This window comes from Eptatretus burgeri, chromosome 4, assembly GCF_056783735.1.
Source record: "Eptatretus burgeri isolate ZD-2024b chromosome 4, Ebu_testis_v1, whole genome shotgun sequence".
Taxonomy (NCBI): Eukaryota; Metazoa; Chordata; class Myxini; order Myxiniformes; family Myxinidae; genus Eptatretus; species Eptatretus burgeri.
The window spans coordinates 15,970,739-15,991,668 of NC_140964.1; the positions used below are offsets into that span (position 1 = coordinate 15,970,739).

The following is a 20,930-nucleotide window of genomic DNA, read 5'->3' on the forward strand; positions in this document are numbered from 1 at the left end:
GAGAGCAGACCGTAGAAGACAGAAAGACCACCGACCTGTCTGCGGTGAGAGAGTGAGAGGCCCAAAGACTCAGCCTCATCACGGGAGATGCCAATGATCCGAAATGCCTTGGTTTCCACAGCATGAAGCCGAGAAAGGTGAGAGGCAGTAGCACCAGCCCAGAGGGGAGAGCAGTACTCCAATCAGGCTGTGGACGAAAGCTTTGTAAGTGATCAGGAGCTCAGGTGGGCCGAGGAAGGACTTTGCACGACGCAGGATTCCCAGTCGGCGACTGGCTTTGGAGGCCAGGTTGGAAATGTTGCTTTCCCAGGAAAGATCATGGCAGATAGTGAGACCCAGAAGCTTGAATGAAAAGACTTCTTCCAGAGGATTGTTGAGAAAGTAGATGGTGGTGGGGGGGGGGGGGTCTAATCGGTCCTTTCAGAGAGACATAGTGAGAGTGTGAGATTTGTCAAGATTGAAAGACGTGTTCCACGTGTTGGACCAGTTTGTGATTTTATCCAGATCTGCAGAATGAAGAAGCTGTGGCTTGCCGGTCTGTGGGATGACAGATGGTATGACAGAGGGTTGAGTCATCGGCAAAGACATAAAGAGGATTTTCCAGAGAGTCGGAGAGATCATTGATGAAAACCAGTAAAAGAAACAGGGCCGACAAGAATGCTCTATTTGATAATACTTGTTTTACACTGAAGGGAAAACTGAAATGGAAGGCATAACGATTGTGAATACTGGATAAGGCTTCTGCAGATGGCTTGGGCCGACATGCTTTGGCGTAATCCTGGATGAGCCCTTGGGTGGTGGAGGACTCTGGGCACGTGTTGGGTAGTCAAGGCCCCGGGGCATGTGCCCTGGTTTCCCTTGGGTAAATCCGGTCCTGAGTACATCCATCCATCATGCTGAGTGTCAACATTGCAGGCTGGTGGTGGTTGTGTGCTGGATGGTGTGGGGTGTGTTTTCATGGCACACATTGGGCCCATTGATAAAAGTGGAGAAACACTTGAATGCCACAGGATATCTGAACATCATTGCCAATCAGGTGCATCCCTTCATGGCAGCAGTGTATCCATATGCGAATGGATTTGCTCAGTAGGACAATGCCCCATGCCACAAAACGAGGTTTGCCCAGGAATGGTTCCATGAACATGACAGTGAATTCAGCTTCCTGCAGTGGCCTGCACAGTCAACAGATCTTGAGCCAATTGAGCAGCGGTGGGATGAGATGTAACGAGCTATTCGGAGTAGAGATCCACTACCAGCCAACTTCATGCAACTGTGGGAAGCATTGAAGTCAACATGGGCCAACATCCCTGTGGAGCGCTTTGGACACCATGTGGGGTCTGTGCCCCGACGAATTGAGCCTGTTCTCTGGGAAAAAGGAGTTACAACTTAAAATGAGGAAGGTGTTCCTAATGTTGTGTACACTGAGTGTATATGTGTAGATATGTATATATGTATATATGTATATATATATATATATATATATATATATATATATATATATATATATATATATATATATACATATATACATATACAGTAATCCCCCACGAGATCGCGCTTCACCTCTCACGCCCCGGTTCATCGTGGGTTTTCCCTTGGAACCTAACTAATTTTTTCTGTGGATTCCCCCGGTACGTCGCGGTAATAATATATAAAATATAAATTATAACGCGTGGCGCTCGACCAGTCACACAACGCACGAGACAAAAAGTTTCGCTTGCGAACTTCGAATATTTTCTACGTTTTTTCTCCAAGCCCTAAAATGCCACCCAAACGCCCTGCATCTTCGAAGGCTTCTGGCAAGGAACTGAAGCGCCAGAGGAAGGTCCTGATGCTCCAGGAGAAGGTTAAGGTGCTCAATATGCTTCGGGAAGGAAAAAGGCTTGCCGCCGTTGGACGAGCGCTGCCAAACCGACCAGACCAGACGAGTCAATCTCCGGCACCTCGAACCCGATCACTGCCAAACCGACCAGACCAGACGAGTCGATCTCCGGCACCTCGAACCCAATCAGTGCCAAACCGACCAGACCAGACGAGTTGATCTCTGGCACCTCAAACCCGATCACTGCCAAACAGACCAGACGAGACGAGTCGATCTCCGGCACCTAGAACCCGATCAATGCCAAACCGACCAGACCAGACGAGTCGATCTCCGGCACCTCAAACCCAATCACTGCCAAACCGACCAGACCAGATGAGTCGATCTCCGGCACCTCAAACCCGATCACTGCCAAGCCGACCAGACCAGACCAGACGAGTCAATTTTTGGGGAGGCATCGATTCATCGCGGATTTTCACTTATCGCAGGGGGAGGGGGGGGTTTACCTTCCAACCCCCCCCCCCCCCCGCGATAAACAGGGGACGACTGTATATGTAAAGATGTACGTATGTATGTGTGTGTGTGTATATATATATATACTACACATATACTTACCGAGATATCTCACCTAAGGGACCTGAATGGTGGTTTGTGAATTTGGTCAACCACAACAATATATAAATATATATATATATATATATATATATATATATATATATATATATATATATGTATATATATATATATATATATATATATATATATATATATATATATGTATATGTATATATATATATATATATATATACATATATGTATCTGTATATATATATGTATATGCATATGTATATATATATATATATATATATATATATATATATATATATGTATATGTATATATATATATATATATATATATATATATATATATATATATATATATATATATATATATATATATATATATATGTATATATGTATGTATATATATATATATATATATATATATATATATATATATATGTATATATATATATATATATGTATATATATATATATATATATATATATATATATATATATATATATATATATATTTATATATTGTTGTGGTTGACCAAATTCACAAACCACCATTCAGGTCCCTTAGGTGAGATATCTCGGTAAGTATATGTGTAGTTAGGCCCAAACTCGTTGTCTAGAGGGAATAAATGTCATTCATGAGGGCTGCGACTCTTCAGGATAGCCGTTTTTCTTTTACTATCTTTATTTTGGACCAACCGCCATTATTACCACCACCAACCACGTCTCAACAGCCATCACAACAACAACCACCAACCACAACGCCGCTTCACCACAACCGCCATGACCTTTACCGTCACAACTCGCCACCATCGCATCACCGTCATCTCGCGCCACTCGTGGGCACCGATGCTGGACTCGTGTAGGGCGCGCACCGAGCAGCGTGTTCAAAAGCATCGCGGACTTACCGCAGAAAAACGGATCAAAAACGACTCACGCCCACTTTTGTTCCGTCCAATCGGTGAGCGAGGGGCGGTTTGGCCCCGCCTCCAGGGCGTTGGAGGGCGGTCGCTATATGCAAATTCATGGATCAAAAAGCATTCACGCCCACTTTTCCTCGGGCCAATGGGGAGCGAGGTGAAAGGTCGGAGGCAGAGGGTCAAAGATGAAAGAGCGAAGCCACGGGGCTTATAAAAACGATTGCGTTCGTCAGTCGAGGGCAGTTCGGAGTGCAGTTGGGAGTTCGCGGAGTCGGAGTGAAGAGGACGGAGCTGTGGAGAGGCGGCGGCGGCGGCGAAGGCGGACGAGGGGGTGCTCACGTCGGATTCGGGGAACTGCGGAGGGAAAGGCCGGCGGCGCGACCGAGGTCGTGGTGGAGACGCTCGTCGCGGGACCCGAGATTTTGTGAAATCCTCCTTTCCCCGAGCATCAGCAACCCCCTCCTGTTTCCCCCCGCACTGAGATAGTGCGACAAAAGGGGGCCCCCTTCCCACCCCCTACCAGACACTGTCCGCGAGGCCCGCGGAGTTGAGGCACCACCGCCGCTCCGCGTCTCATCATCAGACGGGTAGGCCCGACACGGTCTCGGCCCCAGGCCCGCCTACCCCCTCATCCTGGAGGGTGGTTCTCTTTTCTTTTGCTTTGGGAATATGTGTTGTCGGCGCCGTCTGTGAAGTAAAATTGTATAAGTGTTGCCGAGTGCCGGTAGTCGGATAGATCTGCATTGTTGCATTTGCTTTTTGTCTTCTTCTTTTACATGTGCTTTTGGTGGAATTGTATATGTGTGCTTTCCGTTCATCGCGAAATAAATGTGCTTATTGTTGAACTGTTTTCCCGCTTCGCTTCGTCATTTCTTTCATTGAATCCCCATCTTGCTTCGCGTAAAGGGTTGGTCGTGGGCTAAGACGCCCGATAATTAATCGAACCGTCGAGGCCGACGAATAACACCGCTCGGTTATCCCGATAGTACGGAACGGGTGGCTTAAGTGGCCCGTGTCCGAAGTCGACCTGCGGCGAGGTGCGATCGCCCGGTCTACCCTCCGTGTGGGTACTTAGGTAGGTCGAATTTGGCGAGCAACCCTATCCCACGCGGGGGCCGATTGGCTCAATCGCGGTGAGACCGAAAGGTCCACCCGTGACTGGTTCCCGGCGTTAGTCCGAGAGGGTCACGACTGGATTGTCCGTCCGGTGGGCGACGTGCCGCGATTCGAGTTACGTGGCCATCCGCACGCCGGCGGGCGCGAATCTCCAACAATATATATATATATATATATATATATATATATATATATATATATATATATATATATATATATATATATATGTTTATATTGTTACGAATCTGGAAGCCATTTGCACACAGAGAGACGGTGGCCACCGCAGTTCAGTTATTTCGATAGGTATGTGTTGATAGTCAGTGTCCCGTCCTTCTGTCTAATGGGAATTTCGTGTGTGCGCGGTCAGTTTTTTTAATATCTTTAAATCTTCATCCTTCATTTTCGCACCATCGCCATCCATCGCCCACGTGCAGCGTGTCACATATAGGGGTGAGGTTCCCTCCACCCACCGTGAGCTCGTCCAATCAATGGCGGCCACGAGTCACCCGACAACCCCTCGTCCAATCGGGAGGCGAGTGGCGAAAATAATAAATCGATCGGACCTCAAGAGAGTGGTGGTAAAAACGAGAGGACGGCAGACAGTGGTGGTCATGGTTCGAGTGGTCTGCGGTCCTTTGCGGTGGCTCACCGTGGTGGTGGTGACCGAACAGTGGTGGTCCTGGCTCGAGTGGTCTGCGGTCGTGGTGGTTTGGTCTCGTTCGTGGGCCGTGGACTTCGGGTTGTGGGTTCGAGTCCCACCGTGGTGGTTTGGAGTCGGTGTGACCGCACGAGGCGGGAAGGTACCCCGGTCAGGCTCTGGTCCCTAGCTCGCCTTTCCCTCCTGGGCTGAGGACTGAAAATAGGACTGTGTGTGTGTGTGTGTGTGTGTGTGTGTGTATATGTGTGTGTTTATGTATGTGTGTGTATGTATGTGTGTGTTTGTGCGGCGCTGTCCTATAAGTAGAAACTGTTCAGTGCTTTTCGCGAACTGCACATCACTTGCATTTCTTTTATTCGGATAACTCTGCTCTTTGTGTGCTCCCCTGCCCGATTATTCTTTATAAATAACCTCCCCCCCCCCCATGTTAAATGTTCCAGTTCGTTGTTCGTGTTTTCTTTCATTGGCCTAGCATGGTTCGGAGTTGAGAAATAGTAAGGCTGTTAGTTGCCTAAGTGGTCATTGGGACCGGCGCGGCTCTGGTAACTACGCTCGGTTACACTGGACCGAGTTCGCTAGAGAGACCCGGTTCGACAGAGCCCGTCGAGTGTGTGGTTTCCCCGGAAGCTAGACTGCCTGGTTTTTTTTAGGTATATTGGAGATCGAGACAATTAACCCGACGCTACGCGGTCGAAATATTGGCGTCCACGGTCCGCTAAGGGACCGTGACTTTTCGGAGTTGTTCGAGGGTCACGACCTAAATTACGGGTGTTCGGTGGGAGACGACTCTACTGCTCCACCTAGTGGTCGTTTATCGCCACCAAAGCCCAGCCCACAACAATATGTATGTATGTATATGTATATGTATGTATATATATATATATATATATATATATATATATATATATATATGTATATATATACATATGAAGACCACAAGGGGAAAACCAGAGATGTCAGGATAAGTCGATTTTGAAGAAACTGAAAAACAAAGTTTCAAGACTTTGGTGGACTGTTTAATAACTGTCATATAGATTTCTTTTCCAGTAAAAGGAAGAGTGATCATTGGCCGATCAAATTAAGCATGTAGCATTTGCCAAGCCTCTGTGTTATTTAATTTAAGAGCAAAGAACGAATCAATGTTGCAAACTGACATCACTGGTTATTCCCTTGTTTAATAATTGCCATGCAATTTTAACCCAGGATGTGTCACAAATTCATGCTTGTTGGTTATTAGCATACATTACATGACTTTGGTGATTACAGATTATTTTTTTCAACATTAAACGGTCATTGTTTTTTTTTTTGATTGGTGTTCAACGCCATACTCAAGGGTATTTCGCTTATATGACGATGGATTCTCCATGTCTTACTCCGTACGACTTAATATGATGGAAAACCGGGATGAAACCAAGGATAAACCACCCCCGTGATAGCCGAGGTCACCTCATGTGACTCCCTCATATACCTAAGCAGGTTGATTGGGTGGTGGGTACATCGAATGAGGATGGGTACTCAGATGCGCTAACCATTAAGCCATGGCGTGGGTCCCATAAAAGTCACAATAAAGGTTTGACCAAGCTTGAACCACGATATGCACCAACTACAGAGCCCATGATGTAACCAAATAGGCCATTGTAGTGCTCAGAGTTTATGCTGTGAAAGTTTTACAACCTTTCATTTTTTAGTTTCTCAACTCTGAACATTATGGTGGAACAGTTAACATGAATGAAAGGGAGATAACCAGGAGTAAAGTACTGACAACTCTGGGTTTCTACTTGTTCAGCTTTGACAACACTTGTTTTTTCATTGCACAGATAAACTTTATACCATATAAATTATGTGACACCCCTCGTTATTTGTTAAAGTAATATTGTGAGAGGAAACCTGATGTTGCCAACTATTGGCAGGTGCAATAACCCTGAAATTTATAAAAAGTGACATCTCTGGTTTTCCCCTTGTGGTCTTCATATATGTATATGTGTATATTTATAGACAGTATATATGAATGTGTATATATATGTTTATGTGTGTATATATACAGTATATATGTGTATGTATTACATATATATATATATATATATATATATATATATATATACACACATATACATATATATACACACATATACATATATATATACACACATATACATATATATACACACATATACATATATATATATACACACATATACATATATATACACATATAGAAATATATATATATATATATATATATATATATATATATATATATATATATATATATATATATATACACATGTTCATATAAATATAAACATATATAAATATACTATATATATATATATATATATATATATATATATATATATATATATATATATATGTATATATATATATATATATATATATATATACATATACACACATACGTATAATCAAAACATGTGGAGTGTGACGAGCACTCTGCCCATCCCCAATGGACACAGTTCACACTAGGAAGGTTTGACTTGACCTCAACCTCCTGGGAAGGTTTGTGACGAATGGGGATCGGATCGGCAGAGTGCTCGTCACACTCCACATGTTTTGATTTTCCTGCTGATCACATCACATGCCTTCTGGTTTAATGGTTTGCATTAGCAGGAACAATTGTCTGCGTGGCAGACAGATGGTTGTTCTGTGCGGATTATGTGGTTTTACCGTGTGAGACATAATCCACGGCGATGCTCACCACAACAGTCAGCCTGATGATGTTTGTATGTACTGTACGTATGTACATGTCTGTTTGTTTGTCTGATGTGTTGTAACTTGAGAACGGAATAACGGATTTCAATAAATCAAACTATGGTGGATTCAGAGAACTCCCTGGAAGGTTAGTGACATAAATTGTTGTTATTATTAGTATTATTATTACTATTTTTAATGGGTACACGTGGCGAAACTGCAAATGCCAATTTGCGACGCTGGTTATTCTTTCATCAAGCAGACACACCTGAGGAAATTAGACAGCCAAGAAAGAGGAGAAGCAGTTGAGGTGTCAGCGACCTCTTTTTACCTGCCACAGTTGACGGACCGATGCAACCCAATCACATAGGAAGGGGGAGGAGGGAAGAAAACTGGGGTGTCTCCGGTGTGGGAGGGGCAAAATATGATGCAGAAGTGTGTAAATGTGGGAATCAGTAATGCTCTTTCAGTGATGCATCCACAGTGGACGAGACAACAGATGGGAGAGGAAGATGTGTGAGAGAGAGCTTAACGGGGCATGTAAGACTCTGTAAATATGTTCCAATGATTTTGACTGCGAACTGCCGTGGGAGCCGAGCGCCGATGACCCTGATGAAGCCGAGTGTTTGGGTCTCTCACTCTCTCACCGCAGGCAGGTCATTGGTCTTTCTCTCTTGTACCGAATCCTCTCTGGCCTTGCACCCTCTGCTCTGTCCCCCCAATATTTCTGCAGGGCACTCAAGGTCTGCCAGCAACCCCCTCTTGGTGAAACTGCCAAAATCAAGAATCACTGCTCACCTTCACGCTCTCATTCCTCTTTTTCCCTCCTTTGGAACAAACTCCCACACTCTCTTCAATCCCACTCCACTCTCCAGGTCTTCAAAACAGCTGTTTACCACCATCTCTTATCTTCCCCCCTCCAAAACCACGATCTTTTCTACACTCATTAATCCACCCCAAACCCACATCCTTCAAATCCCCTGTTTTCCTTCATGAAAATCCCTGTAATGTACATTTTGTGTTTTTCGTGGATATATATATATATATATATATATATATATATATATATATATATATATATATATATATATATATATATATATATATATATATATATCTCTCTCTCTCTCTCTCTCTCTCTCTCTCTCTCTCTCTCTCTCTCTCTCTCTCTCTCTCTCTCTCTCTCTGTTCTCCATTATTGTTGTGCTTCCCTCTGTCGTCCCCTCTTGTCTTCTGCTCCCTTTGTTATATGTTCTGTGTGTTAGCTCTTATACGTGCCTCGACTCAGTATACAAATAAAAAAACCTTCATCACCCGTAATGTACCAAAGTTTGTTCATGGCATTAAAAAAAAATTCAGGGTATATGGGGGTCTACGGGGAGTGGGGGGGTGAAAGTGGGTCCAGGTTTTACACCACAAAATAGTAATTTGCTCTCTTCTCTGAAATTACACACACGGTTTTGATGAAACTTGATAACAATCTTCACACCCATGATGAACCAGAGTTTGATCACTGCATTTTAAAAAAATCATGGTCTATGGGAGTTGAGGGGGGTGGGGTGGTTCTTGACCCTCCCAAATAGGTATTTGCTTTCTTCTCCGAAAATACACACTCAATTTTCATGAAACTTGACCCCAACCTTCATCACCCATGATGTACCATAGTTTGTCCACAGCGTTACAAAAAGATTAGGGCCTCAGGGTATCTATGGGGGTCAAAGTGGGTCCAGATTTAACCCTCAAAATAGGTACTGTATTTTCTTTCTTCTCTGAAACTACACACACAATTTCAATGAAACTTGACCACAACCTTCATCACCTGACCTCGGATGGACGTTAAACTGGACGTCCCGTCTGTCAGCATTCGTTGGTGGACGTTAAAGATCCCATGGTGTTCTTCACGAAGAGTAGGCAAGCTATTGCCACAACCATGGGTGAATTCCAAATTCCTGCCCAAATCAGTATGAGTGACACAGCCGTGCCCTCAGTCAATGATGTTAACCCGCCACTTTACAATTCTTCAATTGAAGGAATAAAGCAAATATTACATTCACATTATATCAATCATTCCGTCATTCATTTCTCTGACAATGTATGCCATTTATCAGAATCAAATTCCTGTTTTTCTGTCATTACCTCCGCCACCAAAGATGGAGGTTATATTTTCACCCCTTTCTGTCTTTGTTACCTTCGCATTCTGCGAAAGGTTATGTTTTGGTCGGTGTGTATTTATTTATTTATTTATTTGTAATCTTGTGATTCGTATAACTCAAAAAGTATTAAACCAAATTGCATGAAATTTGGTGGGATGATTGGTTCTTCGCCAGGAAGCATTCGATTAGATTTTGGGATCGTTCGGGTCAAAGGTCAAGGTCACGAAAAGGTCAAAATCGTCTTTTTATGATAACACGGTCAGTTTTTATTCAATTTGCATGCAACTAACGCCAAAATGTTCAGAATTCAACGCCTCATCTTGTGATATGCAATATGACACAATGACGCCCATACTCTTGTTGCCGGTTAGGGGTCAAAGGTCAGGGGGGTCACGACCTTGAAAAATATGCGGTTTTTGTCATAACGCGGTCAATTCTTGTCCGCTTTACATGAACCCAGCACCAAAATGTTCAGAATCAATGCCCAATCTTGTGACACAATGACGTCATAACACATGTCACCGGTTGGGGTAAAATGTCGGGGGGGGGGTCACGCCCTTGAAAAATATGCGGTTTTCGGCATAACTCAGTCAATTCTTATTCGATTTGCATGAAACCAGCATCAAACCAGTTCCCCACACTCATACCAAGAACAAAAAAAGTAGTGGCAGCGAAGGTATGCGCTCTATGAGTGCCTGTTCTAGTTTGTCTGTTTGTTTGTGGGCAGGATATCTCAAAAAGTTGTAGATGGATCTGGATGAAATTTTGAGGACAGGTTGGGTATGTGACAAGGATGAACTGGTTGGATTTTGGTGAAGATCCAAATCTGGCTCTGGATACAATAATTATTTAATTTAGAAAGTGATTCTTCACCATTGAGAGATAGGGCCAAAAATGATATAGTACTGTATAGCATGATATTTCAAAAATGTAATGGCCCGATATGTTCTCGTGGATCAGGCATGACGTGGCAGAGTTACTCCACTGAGTGCCATTCTCATTCAATCATGTAAATAACGCCCGGAAAAAACAAAGGAATAGGTAAATTACCTTTAGACATGGACAGAGGAACATTTTTGTTTGTATTTTTTCCTTGCATATCATTGTAACCTAGTGCTCTTAAATATATAGCTCTTTCCAAACTACTTCATCAAATATATGAAGCTTATATTTATTATGTCTGCATGTCGGATGCACCTGGGCAGTTGCTTGCAGTGTGCAAGCATGCCCCACTGGTATATGTATGTATATATATATATATATATATATATATATATATATATATATATATATATATATATATATATATATATATATATATATATATATATATATATATATATATATATATATATTCAGCCGCTTCCTTTTGCTCCGCCCTCAGGTTCTTGCCTGGAGAAATCCAGGGGACAAGGTGGCCTCACTACATACTTGAATGAGGCTGCGATGCTTGTAGATCCGAGTGCCTCTGCAGAATGTGATGGCGACCCACCAGAGGGTTTTTATTTGGCTGATTGGCAAGTCTATGTTCTGCCTGTCAGGATGCGTGACCAGCTCCTTTCGGAGCTTGACTTCGATGCGCCGTCAAGGTCCGAGGTAATCAGACTTCAAGAACGTGGCTGGAAAGCCCGCATCATGACGCAATCCCCAGGAGCCCTTGTAGCCCTCCTGCATGCTTTACTACATGCAGGTCCCATCCTTTCCGAAGAAGGACTGCGTGGTGATGCAGTTGTTAAAGGGTGATCGTGATGGTGCAACGTGGTCGATGTTTCCGAATCCGCTCCCCAGTCCGCGAGTCATCCTTTCGGCAGACTTGACCTCTGCGACGGACCTCCTTCCGCTCAACTTTTGTAAGGCCATGTGGTTATGGGTTGCCGAGGAGCTTAATCTTCTGGAATGGATGATGCGCGTCAGGGTTCTTGGCCTTGGGCCACAGGTGGTAAAGTGGCCCGATGGTGAAGAGGCGATCAGTCAGCGGGGAGTCCTCATGGGCCTCCCACTTTCCTGGCTAATCCTGAACATCATTCACCTCTGGTGGGTGCAGTCCGCAATAACATCTGCGACACGAGCTGAAGGGCACCTAGACAAACATGGTGCATGAGATCCACAGCCCTTCCGGATCTGCGGGTCAACCTAGTCACAGTCTGTTCTCAATCGGTGGAGCGAACCTACAAGGGGGCAGTCACCCTTTCGGGCGGCCGCTTCATGGGGGGAAAGCAACTCAGATCAGCGCATTACGGGATATTCCTCGAATAAGTTTTCTCATTGCGCTTGGAGCCCATGGGCAATGTTCCAGGTGTACCCTGAAAAGTTCACGAGCCCAGATTTGACATCAAACTGGACTGGTCAAAAATGCGAAAGCAAGAGCTGCCCTCGACGGTGTCGCAGCGCATGGAGGTCTGCCATCGCGGTGTCCTTCGGCCATTGGGCCTGGGCATTCCCCCTCAAAGAGTTGGTCAGCACTCGGCTCCGATGAGCAGAGCATAGTAAAGACATTCTCTGGTGGGTGGTGCTCGGGCCTGCGGCCTGGGACACCGCTACGCACGGCCTGCTGCGCAGCAAGAATCACCAAACTGCTCCGGGTGGTTCACCCCAGGCTGGTCTCATGCGTCAGAACCCGTGGTTTACTCCCGTATGCTCCTTGTCAATTTGGTGACCTTGGTTTTGTGCCATGTGGGGGCCTGGCATCACCCAGGTGTGGGTGTGTCGCTGACCACCAAACCAGGAGGGCCTGGGCTTCGTTTGCCTTTGGATTCCATTGGGATGTATTACTTTTTTAAACATTTTTTTTCAGCAACCACTTTCCCGATTAACACACCATCTTCAGGGCTGGAGCACCCCCCCCCCCAATGAAGAATATTTGAATGATAATTGTGATTTCATAGGTCACGTGGTATGGCAGCCATCTTGGATTAATTGTAAAAAAAATATATATATATATATATATTTCTGAAACCGCTGATCGGAAAAATTTGAAATTTGGCACATCTCATTCTACTCCCAATTAGGTAGAAAAGGATGAAGGATGACATCAACGCTGAAGTGATAGATCAGTCAAAAAATGTTTTAATCCAAACATGTATTTACCATTGAGATTCAGTGTGTACGGCCAGGCCATAACATTTTTAGAAATCGGGCTTTTGTCATCAAATCTTCAACCAACCTTTATGAGATTGTGGAGAACAAAAATGAATAAGATTTTTCAATGTCTTTTTTAACTGTCGTTTTCGTCAAGTTCAGTTTGAGGACAAAGCAGACACGGACGGGCTTTGTATCTTGAGATGGTTTATAGTTATTGTGATAGTGGTTGTGTGGCTGTGTTCTTCTTCCTCCCATTTTCTCCATGTATTAAACGTCCATCTTTGATGAGAACTTGTGTGGTGATCAGCAGCAGGCACCATTGCTCTTAGTGAGAATTGGTTTATTAACCCAATAGGTGGGCATATTGGGTCCGCCCTTAAGCCCCCCAAATGCAGATCGCTGACAAGCTCCGCTTGGCTATCCTGTCAGCATCCTGCCATACTAGGCGTTGTCTGAAAATGCCAATTCACATTAAATTAACATGGCGGACATTGAGATGTTTTCATCTCATACCCGCCGGGCAGCATAACGGTCATCGAAGACGCACAACCATAACACTGGTGTCATAATTATTAATAAGAAAAAGTATGATAAAAAAGACCTATAGAGAGCAACCCCCGTTTGACAAAGGAGGAGGGGCATTTTGGGGCCGACACCACCATGGTCACAGAGGAGATGGAGTTGAAGGGATCGGCGGAGGATGCAGTCAAGTCCCCTCTCACATCCGGTAGCCCAGCACCCCTTAGTGGCCCAGCTTGAACCAGCGGCAGGTCAGTGTCACCACCGTGCCAAGTTTTGGCCACCAGTGTGTGGCCATGATGGCCATGTTCCAGAAGCTGGCAGGCAAACTGGAGGCCAACTAGGCCGACCTTGTGGCAGAAATAAAGGCCAATGGGGCCAAGCAGGACAAAATGGCAAAAGACTTGGATGAGGCAGAGGCCATGCAGTGGCAGTTGACAGCCGGAAAAGCCAGATTAGTGGACAATCTGGGCAAGCAAAGGGGGGAAGAGGGAATGAGGATGGAAGAATGGGATTTGAAAGAAGATACAGAGAAAGAGATATTGGCAGTAGAGAGGTTAGAAGAGGGGCAGAGGGAGTGGCGAAAATGAAATGAAGATCGCAGAGAGATTGGATTGGATAGCAACAGTAGAATACAAAGAAAGTGTAGAATAGGAGGCACAAGAATGAGCATGGCAATATGTTCCAAAGTGAATGTGACCCCACAAGTGGACAAAACAAGGCTGGAAGCGCCGGAGGAAGGGTGTGATTGTCTGGTGAAGCCGGCAGTCTTCACCAGGTCAGTGGTTGCACACATGAATGATGAGGACTACATCCATGGAACGGGCGATTGGATGGGAGCTCCTTCCAGAGGTATGTGTGTGCTGAAGAGTAGGTGGGTGTGTGTGATGAAGGCATGTGTGAGTGTGGTGAGTGCGGTGCATGGTGGTGGCAATATGTATAGAATCGAAGAGAAGAAGGACAAGTCGGGAGGCGACGATGATTTGCGGGCATTATTGAACAATGCCACGCTAGGTACAATTGAGTTTGTGGAAGCTTTTGAGGAAGCCCCATAATAAAAACCTATCTCTTCCATCAAAATTGACCAAATCGAATCAGATTTTTTTATATGTTGTACTTATGGACATTACGCACAGCTTCGAGGAAATGAAATTGCGAGAAAAAAAATAAAAACAAGTGATGCCAGGCACAACAAATTCTGCCCATTTAAGGCATAAAGTTATTTTGGGGATCAAATTTAAATTTGATACATCCTAAACCTGAATGTTGATTATAAGGAAGAGAATAAGGAATATTTTAATCTTAGTTTGAAGTCAATTAAACCATTTTTGATGAAGTTATGAGCGAAAAACGATTTTGACCTTTTAGTGACCTGACCTTGACCTTTGACCGAATTGGACCCAAAGTTAATGGGGTCGTCCGAGGTTGATTACCCACCTGTGGATAGAATTTGACAGTGTTTGAGCCGGCCGTTTTCCCGTAAAGTTGTATTTTCGTAACCATGTTTCAGTTTTAATGGAAAATTTGTAATTTTGACCGATGGCCATGACCCCCAAAACTTCGGACCCTACTGATCTTCACAAATATGCATTTTTCACTGTAGGAATGGGTAGGATTATAAGTGACAAATATAATAAGGTTCACTATAAGCTTAGTTTGAAGTAAATCAGATCATTTTTGACGAAGTTATGAGCGAAAAACGATTTTGATCTTTTCGTGACCTTGACCTTTGATCCAATTGGACCCAAAAGTTAATGGGGTCGTCCAAGGTTCAGTGCCCACCTGTGGATTAAACTTGATAGTGTTTGCTAAAGCCGTTTTGCCGTAAAGTTGCTAATAGACAGACAGACAAACAAACAAGCCGGTAGGCGACGAGGGATCCGCGAGGATCGAAGTGGTGGATACGATGCTTTTCATTCTGACCGATCCACCGCCGAAGATTCATTGCCAAGACGTATTGGTTCACATACAATTGTTCCTCTGCCTGGCAAGATTTTTCCAATTGTGGATTTTGCCAACTGGCACTCCTCATAACAAATGACGGTAAATAGACACCCGATTTTTGAAGGACCACCATTTGAAAAATAAAACCGAAATCAACGAGAGGGGGAGCACTCGGGAGAGTGCAAAACCTCCGCCGCCAATACTGCTGGGTCACTCAAGTGAACCTTATATCTTATTCATTAAATATGATGTCAACAGTGCTGACAGAGTTATAGTTCTTTTCTCCAACATTTTTTTTTGGGGGGGGGGGTTGGAAATCACTTAAAACATGTAAAAATGCAAAAAAAAAACATTGAAATTTTGTTGAAAAAAAAGTTGCAAATGTTTTTTTTCTCGAACAATTTTTTTTTGGGGGGGGTTGGAAATCACTTAAAACATGTAGAAATGCAAAAAAAAATATTTTTCTCAAACAATTTTTTTTGGGGGGGTTGGAAATCACTTAAAATATGTAGAAATGCAAAAAAAAAATTTCTCTAACAATTTTTTGGGGGGGTTGGAAATCACTCAAAACATGTTGAAATGCAAAAAAAAAGTTCAATAACAATTTTTTTTGGGGGGGGTAACAATTTTTTTTTGGGGGGGGGGTTGGAAATCACTTAAAACATGTAGAAATGCAAAAAAAAAATTCTCTAACAATTTTTTTTGGGGGGGGGGGTAACAATTTTTTGGGGGGAGAGGGGTTGGAAATCACTTAAAACATGTAGAAGTCAAGTCAGGTCAGGTATGGGAGCATGTGCCAGAACAGCGAGTCGCTGCGTCCACTTTCCGCCGGTACTCCAGGGGCCTCCGTCTGGCCATCCCCCAGGCAGATGCTAGGCCCATCCCCATCTCCTTGAGATGATGGTCAACCTGCTGCAACCACGAGGCATGTGGTCGGCCCACTGGCCTCCTCCACTCATGAGACTCCCTCACTGAGAGAATCTGGTGAGCAGGATCAGCGTCAGGAAAACGAGCCACATGTCCATACAGCTGCAACTGACGCTCACGGACTATGCAGGTAACAAATATCATCCGAGTCTCTCTCAGCAACCGCTCGTTGGACACAAAATCCGACCAGCGATAGCCAAGGATTCTCTGAAGAGACCTGGTACCAAAGGAATTAAGTCTCCGTCTCAGATCCTTGGTCAGAGTCCAAGTCTCGCATCCATAGAGCAAGACTGGAAGGACCAAGGAACTGAAGACTCAGACTTTTGTCCTCCCGCACAGGTACCGGCAGCGCCACACCCCATGATCCAGTGAATCCATGACTCCCCAGGCCCGACCCAGACGTCTATTGACCTCTGACTCACAGCCAGCAGAGACATGAATATCACTGCCAAGGTAAGTGAATCTCTCCACGACCTCAACATCCTCACCACAAACAGGCACAGACAGGACAGCAGCATCCAAGATGTCACCGAAAGCCTGGATCTTAGTTTTGACCCAAGAAACCCGTAATCCCAGCGGCTCAGACTCCTCATTCAGCACCTTGAGGGCCCCCAAGAGGATGTCTAAAGTCTCCACAAAGATGACTGCATCATCTGCAAAATCAAGGTCCGAGATCTTGACATTCCCAAACGATGCACCGCAGCTTGATCTCTCCGATATCCTCCCTAAAATCCAGTCCATACAAGTGTTGAAAAGTGTGGGGGCCAGTACACACGCCTGACAAACTCCAGTAACAACTGGAAATAAGTCAGAGATGGTACCACCACACTTCACAGCACTCTCAGTACCAGAGTAGAGTTCAGACATCAGATCGATCAGTTTTGGTGGCACCCCACGAAGACCAAGAATCCTCCAGAGGACATCCCGATTCACTAAATCGAACGCTTTACAGAGATCAACATAGGCTGCAAGCAGCCCCTGCCGAAACTCTCGTCTGCGTTCAGTGAGGACACGAAGGGCAAGGATACGGTCAATCGTTGACCTCTTTGGTGTAAAGCCTGACTGCTCTGGACGCTGGTGCTCAAGCAGATGGTGGCGAACCCTATCAAGAATTATCCGAGCAAAGACCTTGCCCGGCACTGAGAGCAGCGTCACCCCTCGGTAGTTGTTGCAGTCTTGGCGATCACCCTTCCCTTTCCAGAGAGGGACAACAAGGCCCCTCTTCCAGTCTGTAGGGATGATGTCTGTGTTCCAGGCAGAGCACAAAACTGCATGCAACGACACGAATGCAGCATTTCCACTAGCCTTGAGAAGTTCAGCATGGATGACACAGACCCATGGAGCTTTGCCCCGTTTCATCTGGTTCACCGCAACCCGTGTTTCCACAAGCGAAGGTGGACCACAGTTGATTCGAGGGTGAGCAACAGGGATTGTAACACCCTTGACGTCCAACTCGACAACTGGGGGATCAGCCTGGTACAACCGCTCAAAGTAACCGGCCCAGCGGGCCTTCACTTCAGACTCCTCTGTCAAGAGCCTACCACTCTCTGCTCGAATTACAGTGCTCTGAGGGATGGGCTTGGATGAACGCAATGCGCGAATTCCCCTGTAAGCGGGACGAGAATCACCTGTCCACAGCTGATGCTCTACCCCCTCACAGATTCCTCGCACATAGGCCTCCTTGTCCACTCTCAGTGCACGTACAGTTTTATGCCTCAGCTCCCTGAACAGCTCAGCTCTGCCATTCAGCCTGGCCCTGCGACTCTGGTCAATGGTATCCAGTGTCCCTTGAGAGACAAAATTCTTCTTTGCCCTGCGGTGAGCTCCAAGGCATCAACCGGCAACATCAAGGACGGTGGTCTTGAAGGCACTCCACAACTCTTCAGGACCCCCCAAAGCACCCAGACCCCCCAAGTGTCCACTCAGCCTGTTCGCAAACTCCTCAGCTGCTCTCTCATCCCTGAGCTTGCCAACATTCAGCCTAGGCTGGGATGGTACCATTCTCCAGGATTTAAGGTGCAGCTTTAGAGTTGCTACAACAAGCCTGTGGTCAGTATTGAGGAACTGAGCACTCCGGAAGACCCTGCAGTTCTGGATCATCCTCCAGCTACCGTCAATGAGGACATGGTCAATCTCCTTTGCCACACTGCCAGCGTTGGAATACCAAGTCCACCGATGAGCTTGTGGGCGCTGAAACCATGAACCAGCCACCCTAAGTCCATGACTTCTTGCAAAGTCAAGGAACTTAAGTGCTATTCTGGTTCATAGTTCCTGACCCATGGGGACCAACACATGTCTCATAACCATCCCTATCAGTTCCAGTCGATGCATTGAAATCCCCCAAGACAAGAAGTGTATCTCGTCTGGGGCACTGATCAACCACAGACTCAAGCGTGGCGTAGAATGCATCCTTCACGGTGAGATCACTCGCCTCAGTCGGAGCATAAACAGAGACCAGGGAAATGACACCCAAGGAGTGACGAATCCTTAATCTCATAATACGCTCGTTGACCGGTGTTACCTCAATTATCATTGGGGTCAGCTTATTGGACACAGCTACAGCAACTCCTTGGGTATGGTAACCATCAGAGCGACCAGACCAATAGGTGTAACCACCCACCATTATCTTGCCGCAATCCGGTCTCCGAACCTCAGAGAGAGCTGCAATCCCGATGTCCAAACGCTTGAGCTCAGATGATAACAGAGATAGGTGATCATCCTCTCTTCGGGATAGGACATTCCAGGCACCCACCCGAAGGGACCGCCTCAGGTTAACCCAAGGAGACCGCCGTCTGGTGGATGACACCTCAGCACCCCTCCGGCACACTCTCCCGCAATCTGACCCAGGGATGTTACCCCGTGGTTTCCCTCCTATCATCAAAGATTGGGGGTCCCGAAGGCTTTGCCCCAATCCCGTCATCCGGTGAGCTCCCCTGCGAAGGGAAGCTGCACAGGAGGTACTCCCACGGAGTGGGTTTTCAGATTTTTTTGCGTTTTGCGGAATGAAGGGTTTTACGGTGGCCGGAGTGCAAATCCTGCCACCAACCTCCTCATAAAAAGTAACCCAACTGCAGGAGGACGTCCGCAGACAGAGTTGGGCACTAGATATGGATGGCCGTTGGCTCACAAGGAGCTCCTCCGCCCTTTGACAGGTTTTGTTTTTAATCCTGCTGGGTGTCCATATCCAAACACCCTCCTCACCAGAAAACCTGGTTGGGGAGACGGTTTAGTCGCCGACAACCCGACCATGGAACAGGTTAGTACAGGTTTACATGGTACCCGTAGCAGGTCACAGATCGAACCTGACCTGACGAGAAAACATGTAGAAATGCAAAAAAAAAAAAAAATTCTCAATTTTTTTTGGGGGGGTGGAAATTTTTTGGGGGGGGGCGGTTGGAAATCACTTAAAACATGGAGAAATGCAAAAAAAAAATTTTGTCTAACAATTTTTTTGGGGGTGGGGGGACCAAGTCCAAAATTTAATGGCATGATCCTTGGACCATACCTAACCCCCCAACCAAGTTTCGTCGAAATCCGTCGAAGAGTTTTTCCGTAATACTGTTCACAAACAAGCAAACAAACAAACAGAAAGGGGTGAAAACAGTAACCTCCATCCATCTTCGAAGATGGCGGAGGTTAAAAATCGGCTCGAGTAAATTAGGGACGAATTAAGTGAAAAATAAAATGTCATTATTTTTGTTGACATTACCTCAGATGACGGCAAAACAGAGTGGACGTCAGAAGAACACGAAACAAAACGTAATGTGGGAGAGAGAGAGAGAGAGAGAGAGAGAGAGAGAGAGAGAGAGAGAGAGAGAGAGAGAGAGAGAGAGAGAGAGAGAGAGAGAGAGAGAGAGAGAGAGAGAGAGAGAGAGAGAGAGAGAGAGAGAGAGAGAGAGAGAGAGAGAGAGAGAGAGAGAGAGAGAGAGAGAGAGAGAGAGAGAGAGAGAGAGAGAGAAAAAAAAAAAAAAAAAAAAAATAATAATAATAATAATAATAATAATAATAATAACCATAAACAGAACAGATGTTCAGTGAAATACAAACCAGACCGTGAGTTGCGCGAGATTTCCTGGGCGGTTGTTTTTGATGAACCTGGCGGTGAAGCGGACGACAACATAACGGGGGTGTAGAAAAAAATTTTTTAACGATGTTTTTCAAATTACACATAACTTGATTTATACCATATTATTAGAAATCCACAAAGACAGAAATGCCGGTGATTCCATTTATTATGGATCCTTTTCACTTTGGTCAATAACGTTTGGATCGAGGAGAGATCGAAGGTGGAACGACGGTGTAGTTCCTCACAAACACTGTATACACACCTTAAATGACGGTAAATCGATACCCGATTTTTGAAGGACTACCATTTGAGAATTAAAACCTAAATCAAAAATCGGCTAGAGTAAAATTTTCTAAATATCTCGAAGTTTTTAATTCCGAACTTTCGTTTCTCCACATTCAAATCTGTAGGACAAGTATTGAAAATAGTGAACGTG

General features: G+C 45.0%; 2 protein-coding genes across 8 annotated transcripts in view; one reads left to right on the forward strand and one right to left on the reverse strand.

The window, feature by feature from the left end:
* Positions 1-20,774, reverse strand: part of LOC147027533 (uncharacterized) — a 148,486-nt gene extending 127,712 nt beyond the window's left edge. Inside the window, exon 1 of the mRNA XM_085877017.1 lies at positions 20,138-20,774. The gene's annotated coding sequence lies outside the window, so the exon portion shown is untranslated. The remainder of the gene's footprint in view (positions 1-20,137) is intronic.
* Positions 1-20,930, forward strand: part of LOC147027536 (homeobox protein Hox-A4-like) — a 253,909-nt gene that overhangs the window by 28,464 nt on the left and 204,515 nt on the right. For 2 of the 7 annotated variants that reach the window (XR_015057090.1, XR_015057089.1), the window contains exon 3: positions 11,342-16,099. The exons of the other annotated variants lie outside the window; for them this stretch is intronic. The gene's annotated coding sequence lies outside the window, so the exon portion shown is untranslated. Of the gene's footprint in view, positions 1-11,341; positions 16,100-20,930 lie in introns of those variants that run through there. 7 annotated transcript variants of the gene reach the window in all.